General features: G+C 40.3%; 1 protein-coding gene across 6 annotated transcripts in view; it reads left to right on the top strand.

Moving 5' to 3' along the window:
* FAM135B (family with sequence similarity 135 member B) overlaps nt 1-27789 on the top strand; it is a 271095-nt gene that overhangs the window by 102678 nt on the left and 140628 nt on the right. The gene's annotated exons all lie outside the window — the stretch shown is intronic.

Here is a 27789-nt window from a genome sequence, read left to right as displayed (position 1 = left end):
AAGCAGGTGCAGGTCTTTGGATTTGTCCATTAAAATCAAAATAACACAGAGCACCATGAAGAGTCACTTCAACTGTTGAATGCTCAGTCCTACCAAACCCAATGTAATTCCTCATCTGTGGACCAAGAAAGCCCAAAATATTAGCTTGGGGATTGTCTTGGGGCCAAACCGGAACAGGGATGTTGATATTAAAAAAGCATATGAAAAAAGCAGAGAGGGAAACAAGTGAGAAATGACTCTAGAGCTGAGTTAGAGTATAAGATGACTTTCCTATGAACGGTTAAGATGTGAATTCTTTAATGGAAAGAAGTGTCTGGTTTTGAGGGGTGCTAGAAGTCTTGTACATTACATTACAGGTTTGGCCTTTCTTATATGTAATTGAGCATAGATCTGTTGATTTCATCTCCACTGCTTCAGGCCAGATGAAGATTTTGTTCTTAGTTTTTATTTTCATTTTCATTAAGTGTCCATTGTGTAATGATATCGCAGTTACTGAGCAGGCAATAGAATGCTGTATTGGGTTTGTGTGGTAAGGTTTTGGTAGCAGGGGGGCTTCTGTGAGAAGCTGCCAGAAGTTTCCTCCATGTCTGACAGAGCCAGTCCCTGGCAGCTCCAAGATGGACCCACGGCTGGCCGAGTCCACCAGTGATGGTGGAAGCACCTCTGTGATAAGGTATTTAAGTGGAGAAAAGGCCCTATGCAACTGCATCCAGAGAGAGGAGCGATAATAACATGTGAGAGCAACAGCTCTGCAAACATCAGGGTCAGTGGAGGAAGGGGAGGAGGTGCTTCAGGTGCTGGAGCAAAGGTTCCTCTGCAGCCCGTGGTGCTGACATGGTGAGGCAGCTGTGACCCTGAAGCCCATGGGCAGCCACGGGGAAGGAGCAGAGCTGCACCCGTAGCTCATGGGAGGCCCCGCTCCAGAGCAGGGGACATGTCCAAAGGAGGCTGTGAGCCCATGGAGAGCCTGTGCTGGGGCAGGTTTGCTGTCAGAACTTGTGACCCCATGGGGGATCCATGTTGCAGCAGTTCATGAAAGATATGGAAAGGACTCAGGGTGGAGAAGGTCATGAAGGATGTCTCTGCTGGGAGAGACCCCATGTAGCAGGGGAAGAGTGTGAGGAGTGCTCCCACTGAGGAGGAAAGAGCAGCCGAAACAATGTGTGGTGAACTGACCACAATTCCCATTCCCCATCCCCCTGCATCACTGAGAAATTGGAAGTAAATTTGAACCCGAGGAGAAAGGAAGGGTGGGGGTAAAGGTGTTTTAAGATTTAGGTTTTTTCTTATTATCCTACTCTGATTTGATTTGTAATGAATTAAATTTTTTCCCAAGTAGAATCTGTTTTGCCTGTGATGGTCGCTGGTGAGTGATCTCTCTCTGTCCTTATCTCAACCCATGAGCCTTCCATCTTAATTTCTTCCTGCCCTGTCCAGCTGAGGAGGAAAGTGACAGGCTGGCTCTGATGTGCCCCTGCATCCAGCCAAGGTCAACACACCACAAATGTGCTGAATAAATATTACAGATCAAGCTGGAGGAAAAAATTGTCAGGAAATATTTACCTATTGGAAAAATACTGCTTTTACCATGAAAGGTAGTAATATTGCAAGTAAGTGTTGATTGTGATTAAATTTTCATTTGACGGGGGGGAAATAAGTAATAGAACTGAAACCTACTGAAACACATCAGCAATGGCAGAATAATTTCTTAAAAAAACCAGTAACAAAAACAAATACTCTGTACCTCTCAAAAAAGAAGAAAAACCTTGTCTAAGATTGCTCCAGGGAAAGTCTGCCACAGGAATCTCCTAAATTTGCCATTGATTTTGATTCAAAATCCAACTTTTTCTCTGCAGAATGACCTAATATTGCCTTTTGTGGGATCTAGTCTATGAAGAACATGGCCATGGGGACTGCTCAGGGTCCCTATTCAGCCATGTTCTTGCATATGTCTCTTTCTCTCTCTGTATCTCTAAATCCACAGGGAGAAATTTGGACCTGCAGGAGGGATTGACCAAATGGGTTTCCTTCTTGGAGATGTACACCATGCTTTGTAATTTCACCAAAGGTCTTCCAAGACACTTTATCATTTACAGACATAGAATCATAGACTGATGTAAGATAACTTCGAAAAGTCACCTAAAACCTCCTGCTTAGAGCAAAGGCACCTGCAAAACTACGTCAGATTGCTCAGGGACATTTCTGGGTGATCTTCAAGTAACTCCATGGATGGAGATCCCACAGCCTCTTTGAACAACAATTCAAATCTTTGATCAAAATATATACATAGGAGTATATAAACACTTCTGTTACTTGATTTTAAACTTTAGAATTAAATAATTTTGTGTTTTACATAACCTTTAAAACTTGCAAATTTATTTTTTCCTCCTGTTTTACCTATATGTACCAGAAGATGAACATTTCTATATCCAGTTGCATCTGAGATCTGTAATTTCAAGAAAAGAGCAAAATATTTGGAAATTAATCACATTTTCACCATTTTATGGTTTGTTTTTTTTTTGTCCTCTCCTGTCTGTTAATCCAGGGTGTGGAATTTATCACTAAAAGAATGAATTCTCTCACCAGAAATATCTCCAGGTGAAATGTACAGATAAAAGAAACTGAAAAAAAACCACATCACAAATTCTTTCAGGCTGGAGAGTTATTGGAAAGACAGGTTAATATCTCCCCTTAAGTTTTGAACTTTGGCTGAGTGATAAAACAAGCAGAACTTTTTAAAAAGCAGTTGAATCCCTTTTGTTGTTAAGGATGGCTTTGGCATCTTACTGCAGGTTCTTAACCACTTCAGTAAACATTTAAAATGTATTGTTTAAAAATTAATACAGCAGGCATCCCTGGTGAACTGAAATAATTGAGCCTCCAGGCACCCCCATCATAATGCAGCTAATTAGAATAATATCAGAGAAATGCAGACCAAAGAATAAACTTCTAATACTGGCTCCTTAGGAAATTATAATCCATTGGTTTCTTTGAGGTCCTTTGATCTTTCTTCAGATGCTGGAAGTACCCAAGCACCAAGGTGAGCTCTGAAAACAACAGGCTTGAAATTTTCCACTGCAATCATCTTCCATGTATGTTTTTTTCTCTTCTCACATGCACCTAGAGATAGGACAAAGGGAAATGATCTCACGTTGTACCAGGGGAGGTTCAGTTTGGATATTAGAAAAAATTTTTTCACTGAAAGAGTTGTTAAACATTGGAACAGGATACCCAGGGAAGAGGTGGAGTCATCATCTTGGGTAGTGTGGAAAGAATGAGTAGACCTGGAACTTTGCAATATGGTTTAGTGGGTATGGTGGTACTTGGTTGAAGGCTGCACATGACGATCTTGGAGGTCTTTTTCAACCATGACGATTTTATGAGTTTTATCTGCTTTCTGTTGGAAAATTCAATTTCTCTTTTCATCAGCTAGGGAATTTGTTCCATTTCACTTCCTCATATAAAAGATAAAACCTCTCCAGATGTGGATGATGTTAGAGCTGTGGGTGCTACCTGCAAGGGTGCCACAGGTGTCACTAATTGTCACTGAGAGGTGTCTTGGGACAGATTTGCCTCACAATCACCACCTGTGTGTGCAGACACTGCAAGAAAGGCAGGTTGTGCCTTGGCAGGTGACACAGTACACCTGGTGATCCCAAATAACCTGGTGATTGGAATGAGTTGCAGTGGGTGAGGTACACAACCTCACTGAAGCTGGATCACTTTGCTAATGGCAATATTTTCCCCATAATTCTCAAGTAAGTATCAGGATATTTTTCTATCTCATCTCCAAGATGCCCTCAGCTTTGAAATATATATTTTCCATTTCTGGCTGGGAACATGCTGGCCCCGGTGCCCCATAGAGGGGAGGAGAATCCTGTCTTGTTCCACAGCTCTATGCCTCCAAGCAATCAATTCATTAATTCATCACAGCAGAGAGAACTCAGACTGGTGTCACAGCCCACATTCTGTTTATCCTTTTGGCCATAAAAATCCCATGGCTCTAGAGGCATATTATCTACTCTGAGACTGGATTCCCCCACCCCAGTAGTTTTTTTATTGCAAAGCCCTCTGTCTAAGATGACCTTGCCTAAGCAAGGACTTGCAGTAAATAAAGCAATAAATACTTAATGCGAACAGTCCCAGTGAGGTGACCCATGATGATTTTTTCTGGCAGCCCTATGGCATTGTGTGGAGATGTGGGTCTCTGCTCTCCCTACAATTTGGAAAGAGTGAGGAGAGACTCCACCAGCAGAAAAGACCCTCTGCTTTCCCCAGCCTGTTTAAGCAGGACTTCTGCTTCAACTCAGCAGCTTTTTTAGTGTAAGATGGGTTGCAGTTCTCCAAAAAGCTGATGTCTCTCCTGCCACCTGAAATTCCAGTCTCATCTGGACTTTTTTCTACGGTGGCAACATTCCCTCTGCATGGTCTGTTAAATGTAAGCTGGGTAGTTGGGAGATAACTGAATGTTTGTTATAGCAAATGAGGCAATAAATGTCTGATGTTATGATGGGCAGAAAAGTCAAGGTATTTATCAAATTGCCATGGGAAATAGCTTTGCCAAGCGTTAAGTAATAAACTTTCAATTATCATCTTTATGCTCCTACTGCAGAACACTTCTGAGATCAGATTTGCTTTTGGTCGTTCAGATAGATCAGAGGTGAAGCTGTTTTGCTCTGTGGGCAGAGAGGTGATGCATGTCCCTGTGTGGTTATGTACTGTGCCTCTACAGCTCTCTGTTACTCTCTCTTTTTTTTCTTTCCCTTTATTTTGGTACTTCTTTTTCTTTTTGTGCCTGGGGACTTTCCCCAACTCTGGATTAGTTGACCTACATGCTGATAGTGAGGGTTTTAGGATAATCCACTAAATGGCTCTTTGAACGGTACTTACCTTTAGATTCTAAAAGATTATTGTACTTTGTTATTGTTGTTGTTATCACTGTAGTATCATCCTCTGCCTGGTATGTACTTCCCAGCTGTATATTGGCTTCTCTATCATATCTTCCTTATGGAATAAGAGAGGATTTTCCCTTCTGCTGACACCTGGTTTGACATGCTCTCTTGTCAAAACACAAGCTGTGTTTAATGTTCAACCTGTCCTTAATTTCAGTAAAAGTCAAGTCAAGCTCAGATGAACTTTTCTGTAGAAGCACAATTTCTGTGTCAGTTGATGAGGAAAAAAAAATCCTCAAAATCCTCAGTAGTTAACAAAACTAATGCTCTAAAGTGAGAAGTGGCTGGGGTCACTTGGCTTGTTCAGCCTGGAGAAGAGGAGACTGAGGGAACATCACATCATAGGCTACAGCTTCCTCATGAGGGGAAGAGGAGGTTCAGGCACTGATCTCTCCTCTGTGGTGACAGGGACAGAACCCAAGGGAATGGCCTGAAGTTGTGTCATGGGAAGTTTAGGTTGGAAATAAGGAAAAGTTTCTTCCCCCAGAGGGTGGTTGGGCCCTGAGCAGGCTCCCCAGGGAAGTGACACCAGCCTGACAGAGCTCATGAAGCATTTGGACAATGCTCTCAGGCACATGGTGGGATTCTTAGGGTTATCCTGTGTAAGGCTGGGAGCTGGACACAACGATCCTTGTGGGTCCCTTCCAAGTCAGGATATTCTAGAATTCTGTGATTGTATGAGAGTCTTTATGCATGAACATTCATAAATTTGCTCAGAAGAGGCCACACATGGTCAGTTGCTACTGACAGATTCCAGAGTCCTTTTAACCAACCTCCAAAATTATCTGAAGCATAGAAACTAATTTTTCTCCTTTTCAGAGTTTATACTCTTCCCATCTTATTTTTATACAGTGCTGTTGTAATTTTTAAGACCTGCTATATCTGGAATCAGCTGCACCACCTGGCTGCTTAGCCAGCAGTTCACAAACTAGCCTTGTAAAATCAGACTCTTTGAAAACATACTCGTTAAAAAGCAGGCTTCCTCACAAGCTTTCTAGTGTACTGAATTCCCACTGCAATCCAATGTGTTCATTTATACCTCTGAAATGGCTGGTGATTTCAGAGGGAGTCTGTGATATGCTGGTTCTGTAGAATTACAACCCTAACAGCTGTAACATCACTAAAAGGATTATTCCAGAGAAAGGCTGTGTCGTAAATGAGGTGTACAAAGAGTGGAACTTGCAGCTGCAGCTTCCTAACTGTGCCTGCTGCCAAAAATGATACTCCCCAGGAAAGTCCTACTCTCTCCACATTTGTGGTTTTTCTTTCAAAATACCTCAATTTTAGAAAGTTTAGAAATAAAGGATACCAGTAAGAATTTTTGGTTTTGGCTTCTAAAGTGGTGGAGCTTCAGATGAGGAAGTTCCTGACAGATGAATGGCTGTAGTGAGATGTCTGAGGGTTAAAGACACAGTCATGCTCACATCTCCTCTGTCCCTCTGTGGGAAGCTTTTCCGCACCAGCCAAGGAGAGTAAGGCTGGGAGGTATTTGTGGTTCACTTCAGAATTCTGTTTATTAGACAAGATATTGATGAAAGTGACTTTTTTGCTAAAAAAGTGTGTTTGAAACCCATAGCACACATATCTTCTGCAGCCTGTGCTCCAGCAGGCAAACTTCTGTTTGAGGGCTGAGTGTGACAGACAAGGCCTGCTAAACTGTCAGAGCCAAAAGAATGAATTTAAATTTAGGAGCTGCCAGGCAAGGCATAAGGTGGGGACATATAGTAGTATACGAGTGTTGACTGCGTTTAAGCCATGTATCTCCACACTGATGCTTGGGGTGTTTCCTTCAGTCCCCAAACCCTTTCCCTTTCCAGCCTTTGAAACCAGCATTTTGGGTTTGGAGTGAAAGCACTCCTAGACACTGTATTTCTGGTGCAGTTTGCTCTTTTCCATGTTCTCCAAGCATGTCTAGAAGATGCTTTTTAAGTTAGGACAATCAAGGGACATCATCAGAAGGTTGCACGTTTTGAAGTTGCCCTTTCCCGTTCTACTGAGAAATGGCAACATAGGTGCTCAGCCCAGCCAAAATTATGTCAGTAGGATTTTATCCAGAATTGCAGGTACCAAGAGAGCTCTGATGGTAAAACCTCAGGTAAGGCACTGAATGCTGTGGAAGGAAGCAAGCAAGTAGACTCATTCCTGAGCTTAATTTTAGCATAGTAGGGCTATAAATACCCAAGCAATTTTGGACGTCTGGATTTTAAATGTTTAAGAAATTTGGGCATTGTTTTATGCCAAAAAAAAAAAAATCCATAAGAAACAAACTGAAGGTTAGTTTTTGTGCAGACGTTTCTATTCACATCAATCTGAATGGAAGAGAAGTTAAATCATGCCAATTTTTCTTCACAAGAAAATCTTGTTTGCTTCAGATTTGAAAGTGTTTTGTCAAGTTTCAAGAATTAATTACATATTGTTACTGTGTCTCCACAGATCTTTTTACATTTGCTCTCCAACTGCAGCCTGGTACTCTCAAGACAGAAATTAATTTTTTTTTTTCAGACAAAGACAAACTAAAAAGAAGAAAATGCATGTTTTGCAAATTCTTGACCAATACAAACTCCCTCCCATTTTTTCATCTATATGTCTAATGGTGGATCCATAACATACTTTAAAAAATAGCGGTTCATTTAAAAATTGTGTGGTTTTATATTTTTCTTAGTGCTGCTGTAGGGATTTGACTAAGGAAAGTGTATTGTTTTAGAGCACAATTCCAAATTGGCATCAAGTTGAAAGGATCAATAATAAATTCCAGCTCAATATGTGAATCTTCTGATGCTTTTCTAAATTAAATCTGCATGTGTCAGGAGTACTTTTATCCCTCTGATACAGAAATAATGTTTTTCAGAAGCCTTGGCTGCAGAAATAATGGCTTATTATACAAAAACAGAGAAGGACAAGATATTTTAAACATATAGTGGAAAACATCCTCCAGTGGTATAAGCAGGTACCAACCCCCTTGATCTCAGTCAAACTGCACCAATATTCACTGCCTGAACACCTGACTGATGAGAAATATTCCACATGCCATGTTGTTCAGGTTCCATGCTGTTTGATAATTAATGTTCTTTGTACAGGATCAGCCCACAAACTCATTCGGCTTGACAGGTTCGTGAGAACACTCTTTGTAATTTTTCAGAGTCATTTGTATCTCCTTATCTTAATAGTGACATGTAGTCATATGCAAAAAAAATTGAAAATAGCCATTTTGCTGCGTTGGATGAGAGGGGAAACCTTTTTTTGGAGAAAGTTTTATTGATGGCCAAATTTGTAATGTTTCATAAGTGAGATGCAGAAATGAAGTTATTTTTTACTTTTACAGACACAAACTTTTTTTCTTTTTTTTTTTCCCCTGGTTTAGTATGGGCATGAAATAAGATTATGTGCAATGAGTAGGTATCAGTATAATCATATCATATGTCTTAGTATATCCTTACTTTGACCATGCAAATAGAAACAAGCTTTCTATCCTGAAAAAACAAACAAAAAATTGCAATTAGCACATAAGTTATTGAAAGTAGCTCTATCTAAGGGAGAGACAGCTGGAAAGAGGGGTAAATGTGAAAGTCTACATTGTGCCAAGGGTGTACAATGTCAAATGTGTTTATCCTGCAAAGATTCTATTTCTACAATCCTGAAGCTGCTTTTAAATTTCATAGGTATCATATCAAAGTTCACTTGATGTTTCAGATGTTCAACAGCAAATTTCTGTGAGAATCTAGATCATGAAAATAATAATAGTATTCTGGTCTCTCCAGTGTACATAGTGTTGATAGTCTTAACACTGATCTCAGACGCAACTTTGAATAAGAAGACAGATATAGTGGTTTCTATTTTCTCATTTTTCTGATATCCCCAAATAGACGTTTAACATTCACAAAGCTGTTGTGTTGACACCAGTATAACCAGAATTTTACCCAACATCCTTACTTTTACTGCAGTCAGTATATTCCAGGAATCACTGGGCTATTACTCAGTGTGTGATGTTGTCTTTGCTGCCAAAATTTTATCTCAGAAGACACACAGATGGCCCATTTCTGCATATAAATATGAAGTAAAGAGTTCTGGAGCAGCCTAAAGCATGTTCATCCTGCAGGAGCTGAGTCCTGCCAACAGGACCCTGCCCCACTCAACACTGACTCTCCTTTGCAGGATCAGAGTGAGATTCTAGACCAGGTGAAATGTCAATCCTGGCCCAAATCTGATTTTCTTGCCTAGCAGGCTGCGTGGTGCTCAGCTGTTACAAACCATGAAACATTCAGGAGCTGCTCTGCCATCATCTGTCTCTGCTGTCAGGGTGGAAACACGACTGTGTTTTCCTCATGACATGAGTGTAAATAGTTGGATCTCCTGTCTTCATCTGCTTCATAGTGATATTTATTCAAATGCAGAAGAACAGAACATTTCACAACTTGCTATTTATGGTCCAATGAAATCATGTGCCTGCCACAGTTGTGTGTTCCGTCAGTTTTCCTCGTTTTTAGTGCTGTGTGAGAATTACATTTCATGGATGTCTGGCTGCTAATAGGAGGATGAAATCAGAAATCCAGGATGAATGTTTCTTCAATACATCACGTTCATGATTGTGATTAAAACTCCAAAGATGTGTTGAGAGTTTCCCCTTGATATCACACTATTTTTTCTGATTTTAATCTTTTGTTTCTTTTACAAAAAAGGGATCTTGTGCGAGGCACTGAAAACTGATGCTGCTGATGATGAGTAGGAGAAAATAAGCCTCTATATTTTCTTGCCTAGAATGACAGACCATCAGTCCTGGGGAAGATGTGACTTGCTGCTTTGCTACTTTGTTCCAACAATAATTCACATTTCTTTAACCCAGAGGAGCACCAAAGTGCTCTCCAGTATACATATATCTGATTACTTTCTATCAACTGAAGAAAGCAGATATTTTATAGCATCAAAACTGGAAACTAGTTTGAAACAGACTATGTGGCATCAGAAAATTATAGGCAAAAAATGCAATTGGGAGTTAGGTGAAGGGAACTTCTACCTGTAAGTGGACAGGACTCAGCTTCATAGCATAATTCTTGTTGCATCTGGGATCTTTTCTGATATTATTTAATCTTACCTTTCTTTTCCATTCAGTCCTTAGAAATTAGGAAGATATAAATACGATAAAAATTTCATTTAAACCTCTAAGAGTGATTAGTATGATATTCACCTCATGAAATCCCTACATAAAAGTCTTGGATCCATTTTTAAATCTTGTTATTTATTTTTCTGCTTGAGGTATAAAATCTGTAGGTCAAAGTTGCATTTAGATTCCTAGCAATAGTTTTTTGTCTGATAAGTATATCATTTGAAATTCCAAGTCCTTCAAGGGGATTGTCTTGAACTGTGTTTTGGAGAGCAGTGTAATCTAGGAATTTAAAACTTAGAGTTCCAAATGAGTCTTAAGTGCTTGAAGATAGGTGTGGATATCTGGTGGTAATTCTGAGAGGCAGGTATCTACCTCTTGATCAATATCCATTTTCCAGAAGTGGGATTTCTCATCTCTCCTTAAGAAGCTACATCAGAGATAAGCACTGAGATTCTCCTGCTAATCTGTGGAAACAAGTGGTGTGACTCATTGCAGTGTAAAATGGACGTAGAGAAATGGGTCAGGAGAATCTCTTTCTAAAGGTGCCTACTTGTTTTTCTTCCCCTTTCGTAGACAAGTAGCCCATATGTAGAAATAGTCAATGTATGTACCTAAAATAGGTGGGATAGATTTCAGTTTGGGAATGGGATGAATTTCCGTATTGAGGCACTTCCATTCTGTTAAGGCACTGTGCGTAGTCATCCAACTGTTCCATTACCTCTGAAATAGATGCAGTCAGTAGAGGCTGAATTAGTTCACTTGGGTGGCTGTTTCAGGCTAAGTTCAATCACTTTCTAGGCTTTGTTTCCTCGCAGATTTTAGAGGAAACACTCAGTTGCCAAATCATAAATGTGTGTTGTCATTTGAGAGGCTTTAAGATGCCTCATCTGATATTTAGCTGCTGCTTCCAAAGAAAGCAGGACTCTCCCACATTGTGGGTAAACTGACAGCTGGGAATAATTGTCTTATTTTATATCTTAGGGTGTATAAAATGACACTAGATCTCTATGTTTAGGCACTGGAATTTCTCCCTAGCTGCTTAATTGCTGTTGAAAATAGAGCTTTAATAATTTCATATCTGGTGTTATGGGTGAAAATAGTAATAGTTTGACACTGGCATTTGAGTCTGCAAGATGTCCTAAATTACCCTTTTCCCAAAGTATCTTACACAGATATAAACATTCTCAGGGGGCAAAATGAGAGGCAAAATGCCACTACTTTTTAAAAGGCAATAAAAAGACCTTGGAGGCCCTCTGTTCCTCGTGTTTTGTTGATTTTCAGATCAAATCTGAAATGTTTGCTTGCACAGCAAGCTAGTGTCTGAAATTCAAAGTGAGTTGCAAACATGAAGGTAGTTTCAGCTCTTTTTAGCTCTGCAGGCCCATCATCACTTCTACTGTGAGCTCTGGAAATAAAATTATGCCTCTCACAAAAGTCATATGGAATTTTTAAATTGGCTAGACTCTGTACAGCAGAGGTAAAATGAGGCCATAAGAAATCTGAGACATTTGCTGGGGTTTGTGAGGCTGCACGTAGCACTGAGTGCTCTATAAGTGCTCCTGATGTTCTCTGTATTGATTGTATTTCTAATACAAAAACCAAAACCAATGAGGGTTAAGAATTTGATTGTGGGACATGAGGAATGATTAATCTGTTGCCAAGAACTAGGCTATGAAAATCCCACAGGAACAGAGCAGGTATTTGTACTAAGTAAACATTCTCTGAACAGGGATATTCACATGACAAGGAATTTCATTTAGATGTTGACATGCCTGTTTTTGTCACAGCTTTCTGGTTAACTACATTCACTTGACTTCATGTTCACACCTCACTGTCTTGTCTGGAGATGCAGGAAAAGCCCTCTGCTTGTTTTAATATAGATGATTTATCTGACCCTGACATTCATTAGTTAATTAGTGCCTCTCCTAAACTAAGTCTTCATTCTTAAGAGATCATGGATGTTCCCTATGAGGTATGTAAATACAGGAACTCAAAAAATTAGCAATGCCGGGATTTGGAAGCTAGTCCTCTATAGATAATGCAGTTAATTAGGAAATGCTGTCAATAATTTTCAAAATGACATTTTATTTCAAGCTGGTAAGAAGCAAATGATCTGATAAGTTCCCATGTGGCAGTGGAAATCTGAACAGTATTGTTTGGCATAAAACTAAAAATTAGGGTTGCATCTCAGCCTTGTTTGCAAAAGATTCCTTCTATGAATAAGTGTTTCATCCAAAATGCTGTCCCAGATTCAGCTTTAGTGATGAAATTTCCTCTGCTCATAGACAACCTCTCTGCTTCTGACTAGGTGTTTCGTTCTTAAAGAATTCCTGGCCAGGAGCACCAGGAGCTGTTTTGGTTTGGTTTTTAGCTCAGCAGCTTGGTGTGAGATTGTGTAATTAGCATTGTACAAGATATTGGTGTGATATATATTTTCCTCAAGATATTCTTGTTCCTGGATGTGCAGTGTATTAGTGAAATGGGAGCAAAATTAACAAAATAACACCTTTGATAGCTGCAAATTTTTCATAGTGTTGGGTTCATTATTTCATTTCGCACAATGTAGAAAGGTTAGCAGAAAACAGTTTAATTTCATTTTTCTCAGGCAGAGTTGCACCTTTCCATCTGATTTTTTCTGGAACTTTATTAAAATATCTTGATGTCTTCATATAGTGTATTTTGCATGCATATCTAATGTTCTAAAGACATGAGAAAGTGTGCTGATAAACTTTCTTCATTCCTGAAATGACAAAGCAGGATTTTAGTGTGGGAAAGGCAAGTAACTGGGAGAATTACTCCACAACTTCCAAATTTGCAATATTTTGCCTTGGGAAGAGGTCTCATGTGATGGTTTCCTAGAATCTTTTCTCATGTTATGTTTATTTGAGTATTAATATTTATATGGGAAGTATTGGGGTTTTTACAGAATTGCAGTATTTGGTGTGTTCACAGTCTGGTTCTGGCTGCTGATTGAAATTGTGTGTCTGCATTACCTAGACCAAAAAGGAATTAAATAGAGCTCTAAGATCACTAACTTTAATCTGTACAAACCAGTAAAAGTAGTCATCATTGCCATATAGTTCAGTACCAAAACCACACTCAGTACTGCTATGTGGCAGTGACCAAAACCAAATTAAAAGTCTCGTAGTTTTTTTAAGTATTTCCAATAAGGCATAGAGTGTCCCTGTGGGCACAGAGCTTTGACAAAGGAGGTTAAAAAACTCCAAACCCAAAACACCAATAAAACAGGTGATAAAGTTACCCCTCCTTCACTTTGTTTGTCAGGAGTAATAGTCTGACAAAAAAAATTAGAAAGGAAATAGGAGTGGATCTAAGAGGAAGAATTTCACTGCAATGTCATGAAGATGTGATATCAGTACAGCCTTGTCCTCAGAAAGTCTCCAGATTTCTATGACTGATGGGGTTTCTTATATGAATGTTGACATGAAGTTTCTTTTACCAGCTACATCAGAAAACTGCAGTTCATTGCCGGTTTATGTACACCTGCAGTGTTGCTGCCTGTTCTGAGCTTCCCCTCCCCAAGACACTTGCCTCTGCCACGTGCTCTGAGCTCCTTTGTTCTAAGCGTGGGCAAAACCAAATGTAACTCAAACTCTTTAGCAGCAGTGTCTGATTGGCCGGTCACCCCGGGCCCACCCCCAGTCCGCCCCTTTCCCCTTCTCCGAATAAAAGAGAAGATCAAGGGAGGCCCCACCCTCTCTTGGCTCTGCTACCTTCCTGTGAGCATCTCTTGTCGTCTGTTTCTTTTGAAAGCTTCTAACTGTGGGAAGTTGAGCGAGCAGAGAGCTATGTTTCTCCCTCTTTGCTTCTGCTGGTGGTATTTGCTTTGCAGCTGATACAGGTACCGATTTCAGAGCTACTAAAGTGCTAGATTGCCTGTGCTACCTCTCTGGGTTGCTTGAGGCTTTCTAAGGCATTGAACTACAAGCGCTAGCTGGTAAAAAGCTGAAAAGGTACCTCCTCACTGCAGTGTGCCATGGACATCCAGTCTGAGCACAGTCACTGCCAGGAAAGCAGAGCTTCAAGGGACATGGAGGTGACATGGCAGGATGGTGGTACTGGTGCCTCAGAGGCTGCCTTTCTAGAAAGCTCCCTGTCTGTGTTGCCCAAGAGTTCTTGGCTGGAAGTATTTGGGCACTAGAAAAGATTATTTCAGGGGAAAAGGCCCAAGCTGGATATCTTTATCATGTTAGAATCTTACCTTCTTCTTCAGACACTGTTTTACAAGTCAAGTACCTGTGTTAAAGACAACACCAAAGCTAACACTCAGATCCTGTAGAGAATCAGGAATGTTCAACTATTAATGGGTTGCCATTGCCCCAGTACTCTAAAAGGAAATCCATCTCCATGTCCAACTGAACCTCAAAAGCTCACCATGACTCCTGCCAGCCTTTACTCATTTGAGAAGGGACCTTAGCTCCCTGAGATGACTGAGCAGCAGTAGCATGACAGGGCCAGCTTAAGGGACAGCTGTTCTGCAGCTGGAGTAAGAGCCATGGCCTTCAGGAAAAATTACAGCCCTTCTGTGAGCCAAATGTTCTTGCTGCACAAAACCTTTTGGAGGAGTTTGCCAAGATGCTGGGCTGAATTTGAGAAAGAAATATGTTTCCTGTTGTTTTGATAGACTCTGCTGGCCTCACTGTATTCAGCAGCTGTACCTCAGGCCCTGTTGTTTTGGCTTCATGTCTAGCAGTGGCGCAGTTGGCCCTTTCTATTTTTGTCACAGATCAAGCAGTGCCATGACAAATAAGTCAGTCTTTTCCTCTGTTTGTAAACCACTTAATTTAGCTTTTGCTCTATAGGAAAAACCTATTTATATCGACATGTCCCCAAGCACTTAAAACAAGTCAAAATTCTGATTAAGGCTCTGCATATTTTATTGCCTGTAGCTAAATCACACTGCTCTAAAACAGCACCTTTCCTCCCTTATCACATCGCAGTTTAATAGTTACTGCCTATCCAAAGAGCTGCTTTGATGGAAAATGGTCTGGAGCTTCTTTACTTACTATAGTAGTCAATAGCCCTTGTAATAAATGTCTGATTCAAAGTTTATGTGCAATTTGTTAAATATTTTACAACTGAGGATGGTGCTGAAAAAAAAATTTTAACTTTTTTTTTTTTTTCTGTGAGCCTTAAAGTAAATCCATATTGTATTAATTTCAGTATTGCAAATATTCCCTCTTCCAGTAATACCAACACCCTGGTTCTGCTGATGCTGCTCTGACCAAGCCTCTGTGTCAAGTTCCCTCACCAACATCCTTATCTTCTTAGAATCATAGCATTATAGAATGATTTGCATTGGAAGGGACCTTAAAGATCATCTAATCTCACCCCTGTGCTGTGGGCAGGGAGACCTTCCACTAGACTAGGTTGCTCCAAGCCCCATCCAACCTGGCCTTGAACACTTCCAGGGACATTTTCCCACCCTATCCCAGCCTTTAAGCATTTCTGGTGATGGTAATTGAACCACAACTGCTTGTCAAATTTTCAGTGCTCTGATTTCTGCTCTTGTTCTGTGTGTGAGGGTACGACACCTCCCTCTTGTTGTGCTGTTCTCTTTTGGTCCAGTACTGCAATCACTCAATTCAATAGCTCCTTACAAGCATCAATAGCTCCACTGACTCCACATGAAATCTTAACATCTGCTGACAGTGTCTCCTTTCTAGCAAGTTCAGATAATTGTATTGAATAAAAAGGGTCACATTAAGAGCCTTTAACTTGCTTAAAACTTGTATCAAGAGAACAAGACAACAGAGAACCTGACTTGTTAAATATGCACATATTTTCTTGGATCAGCAGAGTCATCTCTTTTTTACAGTCTCTTATCTCCCTTATATGAAGTCTTTTTGAAGTCTGAAAAGCCAAAATACCTCATCTGTAATGTCCAGATTAATTCCCCGACCTTGTGTGTCCTGAACACTGCAAGAGGCAGAAATGGTTTTGATCAGTGTCTGATTGTAACATGATCCATGTGCATTAAGCAAGGCGATAATGGAAACTCCGTGGCCGACCTTATCTGTGACATTTCCTATCTTCTGAGTGCTGAGGACGTTTTCATCCAGTGATAATCTGACTGTCAATTCCAGCTGGATGTCTCTACATGTATGATAAAATGCAAAATGTTTTCTGGCAAAGAAAGGAAAAAGGCTGTATCATTAGGTTTTGAGGATTTGCTTTTTTTTTTTTTTATTTTTCCATTTTAAACACATATAAGAATCATAGAATCATTAATGTTAGAAAGACCTCCAAGATCATCAAGTCCAACATAAGGTATAAATGTATTTAGAGATACACACATTCTACCTCTCTTATCCTTTCCATGAGTGATTCTATAGACACATTAAAAGTCCCGTTTATATGTGGAATTTTGCTATAAATTACATTCATCTAACTAGATGTGGACTTGGGTCATATGTCTACACCTGAGAAAGTTGCCTTCAGCTCGCTTGGAAGCCAGCAATGGTCACACGAATCCTGTTGAGGGCATTTTCTATATCCCTATTGACTATAGTGCAACTCTGAACACCTCATACATTTGAAGACATTTCTAGTTAGTGAGATGAATCTCATGGGCAAGAGCCTGTGCTTTAAATTTTTCACAAACAAGGATAATCAGTGCAATTAATGTGAAGTATGTGCTCATTTAGAATGTCCTCAGAACATCTGAAGGAGACTATAACTTGTCCAAGAAACTGCAGTGAATTTGATCACGCAAAATGCAAAATAAGCATTAAAGGTCTGACAAGGACAGTTGAGTTTACAGCACAGTTAGACAGTGCCATGAAATTTTTCATGACCAGAAATGGAAATGCAGTCAGAACAGTGCCAAGAAAACACATAACTCAGTAGGCTTTCTCTGTCATAACTGTCACTAGTTTATTAGCTGTGACTAGTTTGTAGCATCAGGCTGATGTTCAAGGCCCTCTGTTTCCTATCTGGATTCTTTGGTGATGTCTATATGGACATGATAGTTTGTGCTCCAAAGCAGAGAGCTCCTTTACTCATGCATCAGGCAGCCCCATATCTCTTTCAAGAGGATGCATCTCGCTCATCTTCTTACCTCTCCTTTGCAGCCCTACAGAACCTGATACAGGATTCTTTACAGGGAGGATCTTGGTCAAGTTGCTGTAACATTCAGAATTCAGAAGACAGACAGAATTGACCTTTAGCTGTTGCTGAAGTTTTGTATGTGGCCAAACACTCGGATAAGCTACCCAAGACTTAGTACAGACCTATGTCCATGCAGTTTTGATTTCAGTCAGCTATGAACTGGAGTAGGACTTTAAAAAAATAATTACAAAAATAAATTGTGGGGCTCTTCTGTGAGTACATGAAAATAACATAAAGTCAGTCCCCCAAAGAGCTCTAGTTTCCTGTATGAAACCAACAAAAAGCAGAGACTGAGAAGAATATATCTCCTTTTACTGGGAAGAGGAGCACAGTCAAATGTGAGAATGATGGATAATTCTATCTGCATGTCCTAAATAGGCTTCAAATAACTTGCAACCTTTTGATGCATTTTGTGTTTCTGAGACTGGCAACAGAAATATCAGAAAAAAAGACTCAGGTGAACTGTGGGAATAAGACAGAAAAACTGCTGAAGATTGAAGACAATGATGTTCTGAGGAGTCTGAAATTTTAGCTCTCAGCTGAGCAAAAAAATTTAAAACATCTTTTTCTTTTGAAGGTCATAAGAAGGAATATAAGTCAGAGAAGGAACAGGTAGGGAAGGCATGAAGAAGAGAGGATTACATAGCAGTGGAAAGCTAGTGCAGGAGGGGGAAGTTTGTATTATCTCCTTTTTCCTTCTGTTTTGCTCTCCCTCCTCTTCTGTCTGGATTTCTCCTGCTGCTTCATTTTTTGCACAATACCAACAGCAGGTTACTATTAACTGGTGTAAGCAGATAGTGATTAGTGCTGAGCTGAACTCAGCACTGGTGTCCTGACAGGCACGTGCTAACAGAGGACAAATCGAGGTTGCTCTTCATTCTTTTTTTTTTTTTTTTGAATGATCTGACCTAAATTTGCACAGCTGTGTTCACATTTAATCCTGTGTAATAGCTCAAAGGCTTTATATCTCATAAGAGTAGCCTACTGGCACCTGACATTTATTCTGGCCCTCTTCAGATCTGCCCTAAAAATCCTCTGGCACAACCTGGTAATTTTGGGGTTCTCCCTTAGTAGATTTATTCCTTTATCTAAATACCCTTGAAATGACCAGTTTATGGAAGGTGTAATCTAGACTTTCTTCTCAGCCTTCTTGGACCTGGTGACCTGTACAAAATCACTAGTGTAGATTGGTCTCACAAACAGAATATGAAAGAAATTGATATAAGTTGTTGGCTTGTCTTCCAGAGTGATTTTCTTTGGATCCTTTAGTTACCCATGTGGTCTGTGTATTTGAAGCTGTTGATCTAGAGTGAAAGTTTTCAGCTGTGGAGTTCCAGTGGTTTTAATCTTAACTCTAATTTTGTTGCTGGAGGTTGAATGGGCATCTACCTCCAGTGAACTGGGTACTGCTGGTACTTTGTGAATTCCAGCTGTAATGGTAAAAGACAAATCACACTGGAGTTTGGAAATGCAAAAAAAAAAGCCCATAAAATAACCCAGTTCCTTTCTTATTTGCTCCACTCTGAATACTCATTGGGCTATGAGTAATTTTTTTAAGGGATCATTTGATATTTGTCTCTGTGTCTCTAACTCATTACATTTCAGTGGTAGCAACCAACGAACCTTGGGAAAAGTGATTCATTGTGTTGCACTCTGTGAACATATGTCTAATGCATCTGAAAACATTTCGAATATTGATTTTCCTGAGAATATTAAACAGCAAATTTTTTTTTTTTTTAATATAATATTAGAAGATTATTTTCAGGGTTTGCATCCAAACTGAGTTAGGTCTTCAGAATATAAAAACTGAATTAATCTCCTTAAATTTAAACCGGGCTACATGCTTATGCACTGGATAAAAATCACACAGACGTGACTGAGTAAGATTATGTGCCTTGTATTTGTTTTTACCTGTATCACAAATCTTTACTTTGGCTTCCATATTGGAGAAAATATGCAAAGGATTACAGCAGACTGGAAACCTAAAAACCTTATCAAAAGAGTGGCAAGGGATTATTTGCGATGCTATCTCATTCTGTAAATTATGCTGGGTAATGTTAGGTGGTTGTAAAGATTGGAGATCATACAAAGCAATCCCTGAAACTTCCATGATTAAGAGAGCATTAGAAGGTTTCTCATGGTGGAAAATAACTTGGTTTCCAAATACTTGAGACTGAAGTCTTGTAACACATACTAGAACAAACAGAAAATCACAAACATGCATTGACCCAAAAGTAAGTCTTTGGGCTGTTTTATGAGTTTTTATGAGTTTTACATCATAAAATCATAGAATCATTTAGGTTGGAAAACACTTTGAAGATCGTTGAGTCCAACTGTGTATGTACAGTGCATCCTGTGCTGCTTTTAGCTGGGAGAGAGTTAATTTTCTTCACAGTAGCTGGTATGGGGCTGTGTTGGATTTCTGCTGGAAACAGTGTTGATAACACAGGAATGTTTTCATTACCACTGAGCAGAGCTTACACAGAGTAAAGGACTTTTCTACCGTTTATACCACCCCACCAGTGAGGAGGCTGGGGGTGCACAAGGAGTTGGGAGGGGTCACAGCCAGGACAGCTGACCCCAACTGACTAGAGGGATATTCCAGACTATATTTCATCCTCCTCCACAGATAAACTAGAGAGAAAGATGTCCTGGGGCTGTTGCTCAGGGGCTGGCTGGACATTGGTTGATTGACGATGAGCAATTGTTTTTAATTTGCATAAATTTTCTTTCTTGGGTTTTATTTCACTCTTTTTTGTTTTTAATTTTTCCTTTTCAGTACTCTTATTACTACTATTATTGGTTTTTGCTAATATTATATTTCAATTATTAAACCATTCTTGTCTCAATCCACAAGTTTCCTCATTTTTACCCTTCCAGTTCTCTTCCCCACATCCTGCTGGGGCTAAGTGAAGGAGTTGTGCATTTCTTAGTTGCCAGCTGGGGTCGAATTACAACTCTTCATTTTAGTACCTTTGGAGCTTGAAGAGTTTGAGATGATCAATTGATCAGAGAATATGAGAAATGTTAACATTTCTCTGTTAACATTAATCTGTTACTGATATTAGTTTCTGTGATCTGCACCTTGCTCTTTTTTTTTTTTTTTGCATTACCTTTTAAAGATTGGTGTTGGCTTTGCAGTTTGCTGTGCTCTGTAGTGATTAGTGATGTTTTGCCTGGGAGGTTTGTTACTAAAACACTGATCTTGAGTTTAATCTGGTATCTGGACTCTGACCTGAAGCCATGATTGTACTTCTGGTACCCTCTTATGGAGGCAATTAACAATTATACTTCTTCCTGAGAGGACTTTTTTTTTTTTGTGGAGGACATACAGAACAGCACCTTGCATGATGTTTTCTTACTCCTTACAATAACTTCTCAGTACCTTGTCCATCCCTGGGTGGTTACAATACTGCTATTTCTTAGAAATTGCTTCAGTTTTGTCTAAGGTAAACATGCAATTTAGGAATGTGACCCAGGCTCCACAAGGACATGGATGGTACAGCATGTGGAAGAATATAAGTGGGTCATTAGAGAACTTCTCACCTCCAGTGATCTGGAGCTTCACCCCTGAAAAACTCAGGACACTGAAAGTGGTGGAATGCTTGAAAACACTCCTGTGCCTCTTCCAAAGAGACACAATTTGCTGCTCTGTACTGGGCCCTGGCCGCTATCTGCCAAACACTGGTTGGTATTATGGAGCAGCCTCAGGGAGCAGAGAGGGAAAGAAAACCGAATGGCACCATAGCTAAACAAGACACTACATCAGTTGCTTCCATAACAAAAAGAAACATTGAAGCAGAAGTCACTAAGCACATTAGCAAGTGGTGAAGAAGCTTCTCCTAAGAGAAGTAGAAAACCAATCAGAAGAGGCAGCCTGTTCTGCAGCAGAGCAATCACAAGAACCAGAGGAGGAAGACACTGAAATCATAAATGAGACAGAAATCACCAGATCCCTATGCCTAAGTGAGCTGCAAGAAATGCAAAAAAAGATTTTTGCTGTGAACCAGGTGAGCTAATTCTCAGCTGCTTGCTCCAGTGCTGAGATATTGGGGCAGTGGTCAGAAGTTACCAGGTAAGGAAGCCTGACAGCTAGGATCTCTTTCTAAGGATAAAGCCATTGATGTATGAACTGGAAAAAAGGCAGGAGTTGTTGTGGTGGCTAAGTCCACTTTACACCCCTCAAGTTGCCCTAAAAGTGGTCTCTCCTTATAACACTGTGTTCACCCTTTGTCTGGATTCTGCTGGTCACTAGCCCTTTCCCCCTCCCATCCCTTTTCCCATTGGGCCCTGTTATGTCATTCAACCTTGCCTCTGCCCCCTAGCCCTCAGACTATAGGTTTTGGATGCTCTGCCTCCCTTTGGGAGTTTTCGGGATAAAACTGGCACAGGCTTTCAGTTTGGCGGTTCTTCTTGCCTCTGTTCCCTTCGGGTGTGTTGCCATTAAACACCTCGGAATTGCACACAGAGAACGTTCGTGCACAGACTGTGTGTGTGAGCGGCTGTTCGCGACCACCTGCAAAGGTGAGGTTGTGTGCACGCGTGGGTGCTGGCAGAGCGCCGCCTCAGCGGTCCACAAGGAACCCAGTAGGAACAAACACGGCATCGATCCACCTAAGCTCTTTTACAATAAGGAGTCTCAGACTTTGGCAGGAACAGTTTTCCTCAAGGAAAGCCTTGCAAAGTCTCAAAGGAAATGGACACACATGGAGGGAGACATCCAGGATCTGAGGAAATCAGCTGTGCTCATTGGTGATCTATAATGATCTGACATCCAGAGACCAGGGTGAAATCTGGTGCACACAGTCCATGTGTGAAATTTTCATGAGATGTACTGACATCATACACCCACAGCCAGATGACAATGAGCTGGAAAGGCACCAACTATTGATGAACAGGTCAGAAAACTCAGAGAATATGACAACTGAGACTCCTTGGTGGAGGACACAGTTTGTTTCACATGGAGGCATATCCAGTACACCTGGACTTGACTGCCCCAAGGATGGAAACATACTCCTACCATTTGTTGTGGATTGATACAGACTGCACTGGAACAAGGTGTATGTTCCCGACACCTGCAGTACATTGGTGACATCATTTTGTGAGGCAACACAACAGAAGAAAGGGTTTAAGAAGAAAAGAATAATCCAAATTATTTTGAAAGCTGTTTCTGCTACAAAACAAAGTACAGTAAATGGACCTGCACAGGAAATTCAATTTTTAGGACTAAAATGGCAAGGTAGATGTGATCATATCTCAAGGGGTGTGATCAACAAAATAACAACTAAGAAAACAGAAACACAAGATTTCTTAGGTGTCATGGTTTTTTGGAGAATGTGTGTTCCAGGTTATAATCTGACCTCTACCGGTTATAGTCTCCCTCTCTATTGAGTGACCTGGAAGAATAAAGACTTTAAAAGTGGTGCTGAGCAGCAGCAAATATTTGAACAAACTAAATGGGTGATATTGTAGACCAGTCCAGACATGGCAAGTTGTAAAAAATGTGCTTTATGCCCCAGACAGGGATAATGGCTCAATCTGGAACATCTGGCCAAAAGAGCCTGGAGAGACTCTAGGCTGGCCTCTAGGGTTTAGAAATGGGGGATATGGGGGATCTGAAGCCTATTACACTCCAACTGAGAAAGAAATATTAGCAACATATGAAGGAATTTGAGCCTCTTCAGAGGCAGTTGGTACTAAAGCACAGCTTCTTTTGGTATCTGTTATCTGGGGTCAGCTGGATGTTCACAGAGAGGGTGCCCTCCAGGCATCATGCAGCTGATGCTACATGGAGAAAGTGGGTTGCACTGATGATGCAACAGGCTCAGATTGGAAATCCTGAGCAATGGAAATGTGGATGTGATCATGGACTGACCAGAGGGTACATGCTCACGTACCCAAGACTTGTTACACTAAAGAACTTGAAAACAATGGGTGGGTGGACCAGGCTGCTAGAATTGAAGTGGCTCAGGTGGATCTGGATTTGGAACATATGGGTGAGCTATTTATAGCTCAGTGAGTCTATGACACATCAGGACATTTAGGAAGAGAGGTAAAATACAAATGGACTTGTGATCAAGTGGTGGACTTGACTATTGATGCCATTGACAAGCCTTGTCACTTTTTGTATCTTTAGTGTTGTACTTAGATTGGCTCCTTTTAAGGTGTAAAGGAAATATCTTACTGCCACCCAAAATCTTAGAAGATAAATACTGGCTTGATATATTTTAACAAAATGAGGTGCTAACTTTTGAAATCACCTTGAAGGTGAAGACCTCACCTCTCTCATTTTGCTGATGTGCTGGCAGGAAAAACTGACAGGTTCTGTAAAGTGGAGAACAGCTAATGACAGTGTTGTAGTGAAAGGACTTACTGACATTTGTGACTGCTTTGTCTCAGGAAATTAACGTATGCTCAGACAAGGCTACTGAGATGCAGTCACTGTCGTAAGAACGGGGATCCAGTTCAGCTGCATGAGGTGAGCAATTAAAAAAGAAAACAACAATGAAAAAGAAATTTGGTCTAATGAGCTTTCTTCTTCTAATCCTTTCATCTCAGAACATATTTGTGTCTGTTTACTGTCCTCCTTGTATTTTGTTCCTCTTACTTTTCTTACTTAGAAATACAGTGGGTTAAGGCATTAGTGGAGAGGAGTTATCTCACTTTGATTTTATGCACCTAATCAAGGAATTCTTAATAAAGAAATAAATAAATGGATATAAGGGCCTAGCTTGAAACAAATGCCAGCTTCTGAAAAAAATTGCAATAAAATAAAAGATGCTTTAAAACCAGTAAGGACAGTGGTGGTATCCTGCAGATAGTATGTGCTGTGTTTCTCAAGAGGTAGCTGTATTCTCCTAAATGAATGCTTCTAGGTTCATGAGTCATTGCCCTTGGTCACATGGCATTTCATTCTTTTGTCCTTGGTGTTTCTTAATTTTTTTTTTTTTGGTGTTTTTTAAGCCTAGTTTCTGAAATGGGGATGGTTAAGGATGGTGGAAACATTAAAAAAAAAAGTGGTTTATGTTTAAAAACACGGTTTATTTTTTGCTTGGATGTAATTGTGCAAATGCTAGAAGGTTCTTGGACTTTTAGATTATGTAGTGTCCTGTCCTTCTATCCAATGTGCTCTCTTCCCATCTCACCTTCCTTATCTCTCTTCTTTTGGGGTGGCAGTGATTTCTATTTCAGTGGGGAATTGTCAGATTAATTTTTATCTTCCAGGTGTTTAACAGTGGTGTGTGTGGTACATAATCAACTAATCAATTCCTGGCAGAGGGCTTGATCAGTTGACTGGATCCTTAAAATGTCATTAAGTAAAAATATTGTAAGTCAAAAAGGTTGCATTTAGCCAGTATAATTTCTTGAACAGTCTCCAGTGCAGAAGGTATCTCCACTGACAGCAACGGAGATGTGGGGAGTAAAATCCAGCCTTTCTTTAAAAATGCAAGTGAGAGAGTCTCCCGTCTTTAAACATATAGATTTTCATAGGCTTTATTTGTATAAAGGATTGTGATTTTCAGTTAGTGTGTCCTTGCTCTAAGTCAAGTGACAACTGAAATTGACTGTCTCTTGCTAGGACACCGACTCTAGCTGGAAGGACAAACTGTCAAACTGGTGACCTGACTCGTGCCACTGGTGCGTGTAGGACAGCACAGCCAGTGTCAACAGCAGCACCATCTGAAGCAATCCAGTGATTCGGAGTGACGAGTGTGACCATGGGCACTGCTTTTGCAGGAGCATATGGCCAAAACACTTCCCATGTTGCTTTATTAGCTTTGCATTCATATTTATTAGTGTTGTCTTAAGGTCTCTTCTGAAAAATGCAAGGAGTTTGATATAAAAACAGATATTTTGGAAATACAAATGTACTAAAGCCTTCCCAAGAATGACCTCTGTATTTTTCTTTAAACTGCTTATTAGATAACTGATGATACTTCAATACTGGCAGCATTCCCTATTGTGTTTACAATGCTGATGTCACGGCAACCTTCAATATTATTTTTACCAACTATTCCTCTATTTATAACCCAAGGTTGTCCCACACAAGGGTTGATCAGAGGTCCTTCATGAGCCCTGGATTTTGGAGGGTTATGATAAGGTTCCTTTAAGCAGGGACCTGGTACAGAAGTTAAAAATTAGTGCATCATTTTAATGGCTTAATATTTTCCTGATCCAGTGTTGCCTGCAGCTGTTTTGTCAAATTTCATAGTTTCTTGCATTGAAGAGTGGTAGCATGTGTCTAAGCAGGATTCTTTGAACTTTGCTAAGTGCCATGAAAATAAGGTGCACTAGAGGCCCCTTTGAGTACTTGTGAGGTGTTCCCTGAAGTACCCAGCTCTAGTGCTGGGGGTGTAGATCTGTGTGATCTGATCTGTGGGTGGGGTGGATGGAAGTTCAAACTGGTGCAGCAGGTGCTTACACTTTAATTCTGGTGATCAGTGAGGGAAATAAAATTACAGAACCAGATTTTTTGTTTGCTTGTTGTCTTTTGTTTCCAGGATAACTCTTCTAGATTTGTTTTGAAGAGGTGTAAAGCTTGAAAAATATAGTGCAAATACAGTGAAGACCTATGTGTGTATTTCCATGTATTTAATTTTTCTTATACCTTAGTTAATCGTAACTTCATGTCATTGTTTCTATCTTTGGCAATACTGGTACTGGTCTGAACTATCTGGCCATCCATTCACACCTCTCCTTTTTAAGCTGGTGTCTTCAAAAGCATGGAGTTTCCTTTGATCCCGAGCTTTTGGTTTAGGGAAATATGCCTCAGCCCAACATGCAAATATATTGCCAAAGGCAATTATTTTAATTAGCACTCTCCTCAAGACTAAATACCTTGTCAGAGTATTGCTTTGTGGTTTGCATGGTTTCCTGCTAGCTTCCCACACAGTCTGCTTTTTGACTCAGGCAAGACTATCACACGCACACACAGACTCACACGTAACCTGGTGGATATGTGATATTCATGACTTATAAACTACATACAACTTCCTAATCTGTGCAGAAAAGCAAAAGGACAAAGTAATAGTTTCATTCCTGTTGAAATGGGGGACAAAGAAAACAAAAAGTATTACTTTTCTTCCCCTGGACTCAGCACTGCTTAGGCCGTACTTTGAGTCCTGTGTCCTGTTCTGGGCTCCTCAATTTAGGAAGGATGTTGAGATGCTGGAGTAGGTCCAGAGAAGGGCAACAGAGCTGGTGAAGTGCCTGGAACACAAGCCTGATGAGGAGTAGCTGAGGGAGCTGGAGATGTTTATCCTGGAGAAGAGGAGGCTCAGGTGAGACTTTATCGCTCTACGACTCCCTGAAAGGAGGGTGTAGCAGATGGGGGTCGGCCTCTTCTCCAGGCAGCAGCAGCAGGACAAGCGGACACAGCCTTAAGCTGCACCAGGGGAGGTTTAGGCTGGATATTAGGAAGAAGTTCTTCACAGAAAGAGTGATGGGGCATTGGAATGGGCTGCCCAGAGAAGTGGTGGAGTCACTGTCCCTGGAGGTGTTTAGGCAAAGACTGGATGCAGCACTCAGTGCCACGATCTGGTTTACAAGGGGATGTTTGGTCATAGGTTGGACTTGATGATCTCAAGGGTCTTTTCCAGACTAGTTGATTCAGTGTTTCTGTGACAAGTAATAGAGTTTGAATATACCTTCAGCACACCCAAATCATGGACTGACACAAGCTAATGTAGAATTCCTTACCTTGGAGGTGTATCAGATGCGTCACTTAGCAATTCTCTTTTTGTTTCTCACAGTTACAGAAATACATTACATATACTTTACATCACATTCTTGTCATTCCAAAGTTTGAGGATGGTGAATGAAAAATTAATAACCTTTTAATGGGATTGGAATGGGGTCTTTTTGAAAAACTGTAGCGCTTGAGAGGATAGCCAGAAAAAAACTTAGTTTAAAATAATCAGTGTAATAAACCAGTCAGTTGGAAAATTACTAATCAGAAGCAAGCCTTGAGAAAGCTAAAGCCTAATGCTTATCTGAGGACTTCATGTATCAAAATCCTCTTCACTCCTGCTTCATTAAAGGACGTGGTCGAATCTATGAGTGCCATGAAAATTATTGATTAGCACCTCTATAGAAATTTTTCACTTTGCATCCGAGCTACATGTCCCCTTAAAGCCCTGTATGTCTCAGGAGGGGGAATTGTTAAGAGCCCTGACATGGGTCTTCCTCAGAGACTGCACTTGGCTGCTGTCAAACAACAACTAAAATGTTGCTTATGAATACATTAATGGAAAAAATTTAATCTTTATCCTCTCATTGATCCTACAGAAAATTTCCAAGCAGCTTGGCAGATTGCCAGAAGTACACTTGCAGGGGGGAAAACAGGAGAAGAAGGGCAAAAAATAATTGAAAATCTGTCCAAAAGCTGTAAAAGTCCTTGGCTTGCCTCTGCTATAATTAGGGAAATGTTAAGGCTCTACACTTTTGTATTAAATAGGGCTGGTTTGGAAACTTACTTCCTCGAGTGAGGCATGACCTCCTGAGGTCCCTCCCAACCTGAATTTCTGTGATTCAATAAGCACATGAGATGTTAGATGTAAATGGCTGTAATGCTTCAAAATCTTGATCTGACTGTTGTGGTCTATT

This window comes from Corvus cornix, chromosome 2 (genome assembly GCF_000738735.6).
Source record: "Corvus cornix cornix isolate S_Up_H32 chromosome 2, ASM73873v5, whole genome shotgun sequence".
Classification (NCBI taxonomy): domain Eukaryota; kingdom Metazoa; phylum Chordata; class Aves; order Passeriformes; family Corvidae; genus Corvus; species Corvus cornix.
This window is presented reverse-complemented; position numbering and strand designations above follow the sequence as displayed.